We start from the raw sequence: 10,168 nt of genomic DNA, 5'->3' as shown, positions 1-10,168 counted from the left end.
GATGGCTTCTTGGTCTGATCCAGCATATATTCTTATTTCGTATATGGAGGTGGGAAGGCAGGCGGTGCCTGGTTCATGCCAAGCAGTAAGCAAGGCATGGTCAGTTTCCTTCATTCAAAGCACAAAGCACAGCTTTTCTTCCCCTACTTCTGGTGTCTCCCCTATCCACCCCGTTCTTGAAGCTGTGCCCTGGGTGGCTGTTACTCTACCGTCTATGACCCTGACCCCTTAGAGGGCAAGTTCTCATTGAGGCAGTAAGCACATGTCTCTGGGCTGTACCAGTTCAGGGGGATGGGGGGGTCACATGACTGCATTCTTTCTGAGAATGCAGAAAGAAAAATGTACCAAAAGAAAAGAACTCCCTGCACACACAAAAACTAGCATGTTAGCAAAAAAGCGTCCTGGCCTAGCTTGCTCTCTGACATGTCAGCTTTCTTTGTGAAGGAAAACATTTATAAGGAGGAGCATTCTAGTCTGTGGACCCCACTTGAGGTCTGCAATGGTACAGCCCAGCCCTAGGATTGTCATCTCTGTGAGAAGGTGGCTAAACGTTAGGTCCTCGGGGAATTCTGAGAATGTTTGCAGTTCATCAGGTAGGTATGTTGGAAATAAAGACAAGCTCCCAAGCTGTTGTACATACCTACCCCCACGTGGCCTTCTCTTTCCTTCTTTTCTCTAGTGCAGTTTGGGCAAGGCCAACGATTATCAAAATATCTAAGCTATGGTTATATGTAGAAACATTAATATATACAATGTAAGAAATATGTTTGGTGAATACGCTTTAAATATAGACAGACTATGGAGGCAATTGTTTAATTCTCACAATGGTGGTAAACTCATATCTGGATCATGCCAGTTCAGGCCACAGGAGGGGTTTACATGATGGGTCCTCAAAAAAAGAAAGAAAGAAAGAAAATCTCTCCACATAGAAAAACTATGTGAAAACAGGAAAATACCAGGAAGTAAGGTAGGGTAGAATCAGTCTTCTTGACTATGTGAAGGCATTGTTTGTATAGATAATTGTATGAGGATCTATCTGAAATATGAAGTGGTACAGTACAGACAGGTTATGATTATGCAACAACTAGGTCATTCACACAATCAGAAATTGAAGCTCGTCTCTTAATCTCACTTTGCCAGCTCTCCCTGCAGACGAGCAGCCGCTCGTAGCTGGGCGGCCAAATCGGCCACCCACATGGCTGCGCGGGGCATCCTGGAAAGACCCTGGGAGGCTGCTTTCAGGGGGTCTCCTTGTGTGCTGGTGCAGAGCTGCGCCGCAGCAGCACATGAGCAACCAAACCCTTAGCCTGATTTCTCTTGGTCATGTGAACAGCTTCATTGTGTTCTTCTCGGGTTTGAGAGCTGTGTGTGCTCCTAGTTTTTGATTGTGTGGAAGCAAGGTAGGAGGGAAAGTTATGCAGGTTTCCCTCCTATCTTGCTTCTACACAATCACTTCTACTCGGGTTTCTCCATTATCTTGCTTTCACACAAACGGAAATTGGAGCACGCACAGTTCCCAAACCCAGGTAGAACACAGTTTTTGATTGTGTGAATGACCTCAGTAGGTTTTAAGAAATTTATAAGAGCACTGGGTCTGTGGTTATTCATATTGCTTGTGCATTGTATATATTAATAAATATTTTCAATGTTTTACCCTAGCTTGGTATAGGGGAGGGAAATACATTTTGTGTGTGGCTAGTGTTCATCTTGTTTGTTTCTAGGCCAACAATTTCAACAAGCGATGTTGCTTAAATTGTACCATGAGGTGCATAAAATGTCCAGTATTTGCCAATGTATTCTTTAGGGAGAGAGTGAGATAAATTCTTCTGATACTTTCCACAGTACATGTGAACAAGATACTTCAATGTCTTCAGTGGTCTAAGTTAGGATGCAGGATGTTCCTTGGAACTTGCTAGTCCCAACTATCTTGCTCAGTTTCATCACCATTTCTAGTCTATGGGCCAGAAGAGTTAATGAGTACATTCTGAATGAATAAAAAGAGTCATGTTTTTTGGATTGCTTATGGCCCTAGTAGAATTATTAGCCATGATTACCTTTGATAATGAGTAGCTTTCACACACCCCAACTAGCTTATTGAGTTTACAAAAAGCAACAGTGACCATATGGTGGCCAAACAATTGTACTAATGCAAAATTGTCTATCTGAAGTAAAAGATTGACAGCGAACAATAAAAAAGAAAGTTTTTCAATGGCAATATTTATTATTTAGTATTTAGAAGGCATTAATCTACAGAAAACACTCAAAATCACAGTATTTCTAGAAATTCGTAGGAAACTACAAAGATTTCAAATAAAGTTATTTTAGCTAATAATAAGAAATAAAGAACTTTTTTGATTGATTGATTAAGTTCCATCACGTTGGTGTCAACTCCTAGCAACCACATAGATTCTCTCCAGGATGATCTGTCTTCCACTTGGCCTTTGAGGACTCCCAGTGGTGAATTCATTGCTGTCATAATTGAGTCAATCCACCTTGCTGCTGGTCATCCTCTTCTTCTCTTTCCTTCAACTTTTCCCAGCATTATGGACTTCTCAAGGGATCTGGATTTTCGCATAATGTGTCCGAAGTATGATAGTTTGAGCCTAGTCATTTGTGCCTTGAGTGAACATTCTGGATTTGGATCTGTTCTAGGATCCATTTGTTTGTTTTCCTAGCTATCCATGGTATTCTCAAAACTCTTCTCCAGCACCAAAGTTCAAAAGCCTCAATACTTTTTCTATTTTACTTCTTCAAAGTCCAGCTTTCGCATCCATAGAGTGTCATGGGGAAAAACATTGTCCAAACAATTCTAATCTTTGTAGGTGTAGACACGTCACAGCATCTAAATATCCTTTCCAGGCCTTCATTGCAACCCTACTGATTGCTAGTCTGCGGCGTATTTCTTAACTGCTGGATCCTTTACTGCTGATGGTCGATCCTAAAAGGCAGAAGCCATCTACCTCTTCAGTGTCTTCATTATCAATTCTGAGGCTTGTTACTGTACCTGCTGTCATTAGTTTAGTCTTCTTTACATTTAGTCATAGTCCCATTTTTCACTGTGCTCCTTGACTTTCATTACTAGAGCTTGTAGATCATCTGCATTCTCAGCTATCAGAGTGGTGTCATCAGTGTTGCGCAGGTTATTGATGTTTCTTCCTCCAACTTTAAAGCCACGCTCATCTTTTTCCAATCCAGTTTCTCTCAGTATATGTTTGGCATATAAATTGAAAAAAGAGGGAGAAAGTATACAGCCTTGTCTTACTCCTTTGCTGATCTGGAACCAGTCTGTTTTACCATGTTCCATCTGGACTGTGGCTTCCTGTCCTGTGTATAGGTTTCTCATGAGAACAATGAGATGTTCTGGGATGCCCATTTTCCTAAGAATATTCCACAACTTGACATGGTTGATGCATTTTGAAGCCTTGTATGTAGTCAATAAAGCACATATTGACTTCTTTTTGGTAATATTTGGCTTTCTCAATTATCCAGTGTCCATCAGCAATGATGTCTCTTGTTCCTTGGCCTTTTCTGAAACCAGCTTGAACATCTGGCATTTCCCTTTCTACATAGAGTGATAATCTGCATTAGATGATCCTGAGGATTATTTTGCTAGCATGTTAAATTAAGGATATCATGCGATGGTTTGTGCAATCTGTTAAGTCTGCTTTCATTGGTATGGTTGTGTAGATTGATCTCTTCCAATCTGTTGGCCACTGTGTCATTCTCTAAATTTGCTGGCATCATTTGGTTAGAGCCTTGATTGATTCTTCTTCTGTTGCCTGCCATAGTTCTGTAGCTATTGCACCAATTCCTGTAGCCTTCCAACTTGGTAATGACCAGAGTGCTGATCAAACCTCATCTTCCCGTACTAGAGGTTCTTGCAAGTAGGGAATATCTTGTAGAGTGTCTTGGATGTTGATATCCCTGCTGTATAGATTTTCAGAATACTCCTTCCATCTCTGTTTGATCTTTTCTGAATCAGTTACTATCTGTCCTTTGGCATCCCTTAACATACCAGTTCAAGGTTGGAACCTCCTTCTGAGTTCAGAGATCTTTTGGAAAAGCTTCCTTGTTTTTCCATGGCTATTTCCATCCTCAAGGTCTTTACAGATGTCATTGTAGTACTGCTCCTTGTGTCTTCTAACAGCTTTCTGAAATTCCCTATTAAATTTCTTCCTGAGGTCTTTATCTTTCTTGACTTTGGCTTCTCTCCTCTTCTTGGCAATTTCCACCATCTGTTCTGACATCCATTTTGCTTTCTTCTGTTTCTTGGTCTTTGGCAGTCTTTTCTTTCTTTCTTTTTTACATTTGCCCTTAACAACTTCTTTGATTTCATTCCACAGTTCCTCTGGTTCCCTATCAATGAGGTTCAGAACTTCAAAGTGGTTCCTGAAGTTTTCCTTGAAAACTGTGGGTACATTCTCAAGATCACATTGTGGGAGCTGGATAGCTTTGCTTTTCCGCTTTAGCTTTACTTGGAACTTGCACATAAGCAGTTTGTGATCTGTTCCACAATCGGCCCCCGGCCATGTCTTCGCTGTTATAACTGTGCTCTTCCTGCATCAAAAATGTAATCAATTTGATTTCTGTGTACTCCATCTGGTGATGTTCATGTGTATAGGTGCCATTTTGGTTGCTTGAAGAATGTGTTAGCAATGAAGAGATCATTGGATTGGCAGAAATTAATAAGTCGTTCTCCTGATTCTTTTTCGTTTCCTAAACCATATAATCTGACCGTGTTTTCCTCCTTACAATTTCCAACTATGGTATTCCAGTCTCTAACCACCACTGGCACATCTTGCGTGCATATTCTGACAATTTCAGACTGAACATGAGCATAAAGCTCATCAATTTCCTCTTCTTCTGTATCAGTCATTGGGGCATAGACTTGGAAAACTGTCATGTTAAAGGGTTGTCAACTAAATCTAATTGATATTAGTTAGTCACTGACCGCATTGTACCCAAGTACTGTCATTGCTATATCCTTCCTGACTATGAAAGCAAAACCATTCCTTCTTTGTTTTTTGTTTCCTGAGTAGTAAATAGTATGATTTTCTGACTGAAAGTGTCACATTCCAGGCCATTTTAATTCACTGCTGCCCAAGATGTCAATTTATAGTCAATTCATTTCATCTTTCACTGTGTCGAGCTTCCCATATTCATGCTTCTTACGTTCCCAGTTCCCATTGTAATTCTATCTTTGCAGCTTTGGATTTCCTTTCCCCACATGGCAACATCAGCTACTAGACATACAAAAGGCTTTAGCCCAACCGCATCATAAACACCATCGGTACTTTGAGAGAGCCTCTGCTTTTACTTAGTAGCATTTTGAGTATCATCTTACTTGAGGGATCCATCATCTGGCACTACATTGACAATCATTCTATCTTGTCTATCCATGTGGTTTTCTTGGTAAAATATAGGAATGGTTTACCATTGCCTTCTCCCGGGCAGTATGAAATGATGCCTTTGTTGTTGTCACTAAATGACTGTCCTTCCTATATCGCTGCTGCCCAATATAGGTCCCTGCCTGCTTGCTTTAGCTGAGCAGCTGGGATGACCTTTGCACCTTGGGTGACCCTACTGGAAGTATACCTTCCAGCGTACTCCGCTCATCCCTCCCAGGAACATACACACCCTCTGCCATGATGAGGCAGCATAGCAGGACTTTGGGGGGAACAACTTTGTTTCCTGCCTCATAACTAATTTTTCTCTATGCGGCTCACAACACAGCATTAAAACATTGAATAAAAACACACAAAGCACATGAAATCACAAAACATTTTTTTAAAGTACAAAATACAGTACAAAACAATTTTAAAACTTTTTAAAAGTCAGTATTAAAAATCAAATTTAAAAGGCCTGAGTGAACAGAAAGATTCTTACCTGGTGTCTAAAAGAACAAAATGGTGATGCCAGGCAAACCTCACTGGGGAAGCTGCTCCATAAATGGGGTTCAGCCACTGAAAAGGCCCTCTCCCTAGTAGCCACCCACCTCATCTCATTTGGCAGGGGCACTTGGAGCAGAGCCTCGGAGAAAGATCTTAAGGTCCATGTCGGGACATATGGAGCAAGGTGTTCTCTCAGGTAACCCACTCCCAAGCCATTTGGGGCTTTAAAGGTTAAAACCAGCACTTTGAATTGGGCCCAGAATTGGGAGCAGTGCAGCTGGTGAAGTACTGACATGAAATGATCAAAATGCCCCTTCCCAGTTAATAACCTTGCCGCCCAATTTTGTACCAGCTGCAGTTTCTGGACTGTTTTCAAAGGCAGCCACACGTACAATGCATAAGTGAGTGGTTACCAGAGCATGAGTAACTGTGGCCAAACTATCTTTATCCAGGTAAGGTTGCAGTTGGTGTATCAGCCAAAGCTGATAAAAGGCACTCCAAGCCACAGACGCCACCTGAGTCTCTAGCTACAGTGCTGGATCGATGAACACTCCCAGACAGGGAACGTGGTCCTTCAGGTTCCCATCTAGAACAGGCTGAAAATCATTCACCCATAAAAGTCATTGTCGTCAACTGCCTGTTTCAAAGTCACCTTCATCACAGCTTCGTTATCACGTTGCTCTACATGTTATATTGCTGTGCGTGTGAAACCATTCTTCATACTAATACATGTGAGTATCACACAATACTGTGTGCATCTGCAGGACAACAGTTCAAGAACTGAACCAGGAGCTGGTCTCTTAGCCATCCACTGAATAGGAAGTCCCTCTTACTATTCTTCCACCCATAGCTGTTTGGACTGAGGATTTCTGGAAAGTGGATCCGGCAGTTTTCCCATATAAACCTTGGAAATTAATACAGGGAATGTGCTGTTGCGAAAAGATGACAGTTGATGTGATTCTCCTACACCGGGGTAGGCAATCTTGGCTCTCTAGCTGTTGTGCAACTGTTGTGGCTGAGGATGATGTGGCTGTTGAACAACAGCTGGAGAGCCAAGACTGCCTACCTCTGTACTACACCCCTTTTTTTTTGCACAGAAGTCTACAGAACTTAATTCACTTATGTCGGGGGTGTTCTTGGAGCCATACAAACGACATCTGAAATGTTCAAGACATTGAAAGAGTTCTGATGGTACATCTACTGTCTCTCCAAGTTGTGCAGATGCCATCTGAAATTCTGTGCTAGCCTGTGTAGAAAATTTGCCACACCCAGCAAGGGGACGGATCATGTCACAGCCAGGGAAGGCATGTAACCAGGAAGGGCATAACATACACCATGTCCTATAGCACAAGCATATTTCTCTAATGCCAGTGTATCTTGACCACTTGAATCCATGCTTCTGAAACATATGTGCATGTACGTGACACTGAGCAACACTTAGGACCATCACTCCTGTGTCCTCACAAACAATAATTATTGCCTTGAAGCCTTCCTTGGCCACATGTTGGGCATGTAGCAACGATCTTGTGTTTGCTGCCTCATAATTTGATAGAAGTTCTGTGATTCCTTCAAATTTATTTATTTATTTATTTATTTATTTGACATATTTTTACTCCGCCCAAAACTTACGTCTCTGGGTGGTTTACAACGAAGCAAAAACAACTACAGAGAAAGTTAAAACATTGGTTAAAACAAAATAAATAACAGAAAAAGTTAAAACATTACAACAATTTAATTTTTAAAAAACAATATTTTACTACAGTGTTAAAACTATTAAAACAATATCTAATTAAACGCCTGGATGAACAGATGCATCTTTAAAGACTTTTTAAAAGCTGTCAGAGATGGGGAGGCTCTTATTTCAGCAGGGAGCACGTTCCAATGCTTCAGGGCAGTAGCAGAGAAGGCCCACCACCAAGTAGCTACTAGACAAGCCAATGGCAACTGCAGACGGACCTCTACTGATGCTCTCAATGGATGGTGGGGTTGATGACGAAGAAGATGTTCTCTTAAATACCCAGGGCCAGATATAGGGTCCCATCCTACAGGTTATGTTCCTGTCAACTACCATCTTTTCGTAATTCCACGCAACAGCACATTCCCGTGTTAATTGCCAAGGTTTATTTGGAAAAACTGCTGGATCCATTTCCCAGAAATCCTCAGTCCAAACAGCTATGGGTGGAAGAATAGTAAGAGGTACTTACTATTAAGTGCATGGTTAGGAAACCACTTCCTAATTCAATTCTTGGACTGTTGTCCTGCAGATGCACACATGGACTTATGATCTACTCACATTATTTGTATGAAGAAAAGTTTGACGTGCATGGCAATATGCCATGTAGAGCAACGTGACAATGAAGCTGTGATGAAGATGAGGATGACTTTGAAATAGGCAGATGATGCCAATGACTATTATGATTAGCTAAAAGAACTTTACTTGAAAACTGCAGTTTCCTATGAATCTCTACAGAAATATTGTGATTTTTGAGAGTTTTTGGTAAGAGAACTTTTTTAAGAGAACGTCTTTTTTGTCTACAGCTCCCACCAGCTCATCTGGTAGCTATTCGGGGACGGGCCTTCTCAGTTTCTGCCCCAAGGCTTTGAAATGCGCTCCCTGTTGAAATAAGAGCTTCCCCATCTCTGACAACTTTTAAACACATCTGTTTTCGCAGGCTTTTAATTAGCTTTGCTGCTTTCATACTTTTGACTTCTTTTAAGTTTTGATTTTTTTTAATGTTTAAGTTTTGTTTTAATTGAGGTTTTATTGTAAACCGTCCAGAGATAGAAGTTTTGGGTGGTACAGAAATTTGTTAAATAAAATAAAATTAAAATAAATAAATAGATTAATGCCTTCAAAATACTAATAAAATAATAAATATTGCCAAGGGGAAAGTTTGTTTTTTATTTTTTGCTGTCAATCTGTTACTTCAGATAGAAAATGTTAAGTACAGTTGTTTGGCCACCATACAATCACTGTTGCTTATTATACATTTTAAAGATATTTTTTACGCAGTAAGCTGGCTTTAGGGGGTGAAAGCTACACATAATCAAAGGCCATCATGGCTAATAATTCCACCCAGGGCCATAAGCAATAATAATAAAAAAAACACCCTACCCCATTTCTTCACTCAAAATGTACCAGTCAACCCATTTTTAGACCCTTGACCCATAGACTTTTTCTCAGAGCTGTGGTCTCTTCTGGAATGTTCCATTTCTTTCAAAGACATCTTTCCCCCATCCCATTACCTTTTTCATGTGGCTTTACTAGCACTTCATTTTAAGAAAAAAGGACTATATACCGTTGGTTGCCCCAAGGCCAAAACACCTCACCTTCAAAGGACTTTTTTCTTTCACACATACTTTCCACATAGTATCGGGTAGTGTCTAAGCATCATCCTCATTGAGGGAAATGGTGAGGGTGTGCTGGGGAAGAGCCATTGCCCCCCCTTAAAATGTCAGCAGTGCATTTAAAATTTAAAAAATAACAAAAAAATCTAACTTTCCTCTTATTCAAACACACACACAGAATCATCTGGCTACTGACACTGGATAACAATCCACACTGTAGAACACTGGTGTTAGGGACCCGCCAGGGCTGCTATGCACATGAGAGGCAGCCGCAGTGGTGTGGAGGTGGGCAGTTGTACAATGACCTAAAACTGCATGTGGGCCAATCGCCCCTCTGATTTTTGTCATGTCTGTGAGGAATGAGTTTTGTTCTGGGCGGCAGTATCAAGTTAGTGTGTGCGCATATGCATTCAGAATGGGGCCTTCCTGATTCAACTTGAGCGGGATCTAAATTGTACTGAGTGGGCATCCAAAAACTTGTGAGCATGCACACGCCTTAGAGGGAACAGTGATGTGGGCACTTGCGTTGTGCTACTCCCATTGTTTTCAATGGAAGTAGCACTGCGGAAGTGCTTACAGGCTGTGCTATGGCATTGCACAGCTTCCCGCCTCCACAACACCACTTTTCACATGTACAACAGCCCTGGAGGGTCCTTAATGCTGATATTGGATTGGGCACCATGTTATCCATATATCTTCCAGCTTTTAAACGGTTATGTTATGCTGAAGTGTAGTATAAGCTAAGGCCCAAGCTAGAATAGTACTGTAAATGTGGGGTTCCTACCAGACATAGTGACCATGAGTCAATTTCCCAGCCTCCCCTACATAAACCCATTCGAACTTACCTCATTGTATTCACGCCACAGAATTGGCGGCTGCTGTGCTGGCAGAGGAATGTGGCCATCACGACCTGAAGTGAGTTCTGCTAA

At 41.3% G+C, this 10,168-nt stretch overlaps 1 protein-coding gene across 3 annotated transcripts in view; it reads right to left on the bottom strand.

Moving 5' to 3' along the window:
* Positions 1 to 797: 797 nt before the first annotated feature.
* The window catches only part of FAM131B (family with sequence similarity 131 member B), a 102,670-nt gene continuing 93,299 nt past the window's right edge, over positions 798 to 10,168 (bottom strand). For 2 of the 3 annotated variants that reach the window (XR_008317236.1, XR_008317237.1), the window contains exons 7-8: positions 10,085 to 10,164; positions 798 to 1,036 (exon numbers count right to left, since the gene is read on the bottom strand). The gene's annotated coding sequence lies outside the window, so the exon portion shown is untranslated. The remainder of the gene's footprint in view (positions 1,037 to 10,084; positions 10,165 to 10,168) is intronic. The other variant, XR_008317238.1, reaches the window with a different exon arrangement.

This window comes from Hemicordylus capensis, chromosome 2, assembly GCF_027244095.1.
Source record: "Hemicordylus capensis ecotype Gifberg chromosome 2, rHemCap1.1.pri, whole genome shotgun sequence".
Lineage (NCBI taxonomy): Eukaryota > Metazoa > Chordata > Lepidosauria > Squamata > Cordylidae > Hemicordylus > Hemicordylus capensis.
This window is presented reverse-complemented; position numbering and strand designations above follow the sequence as displayed.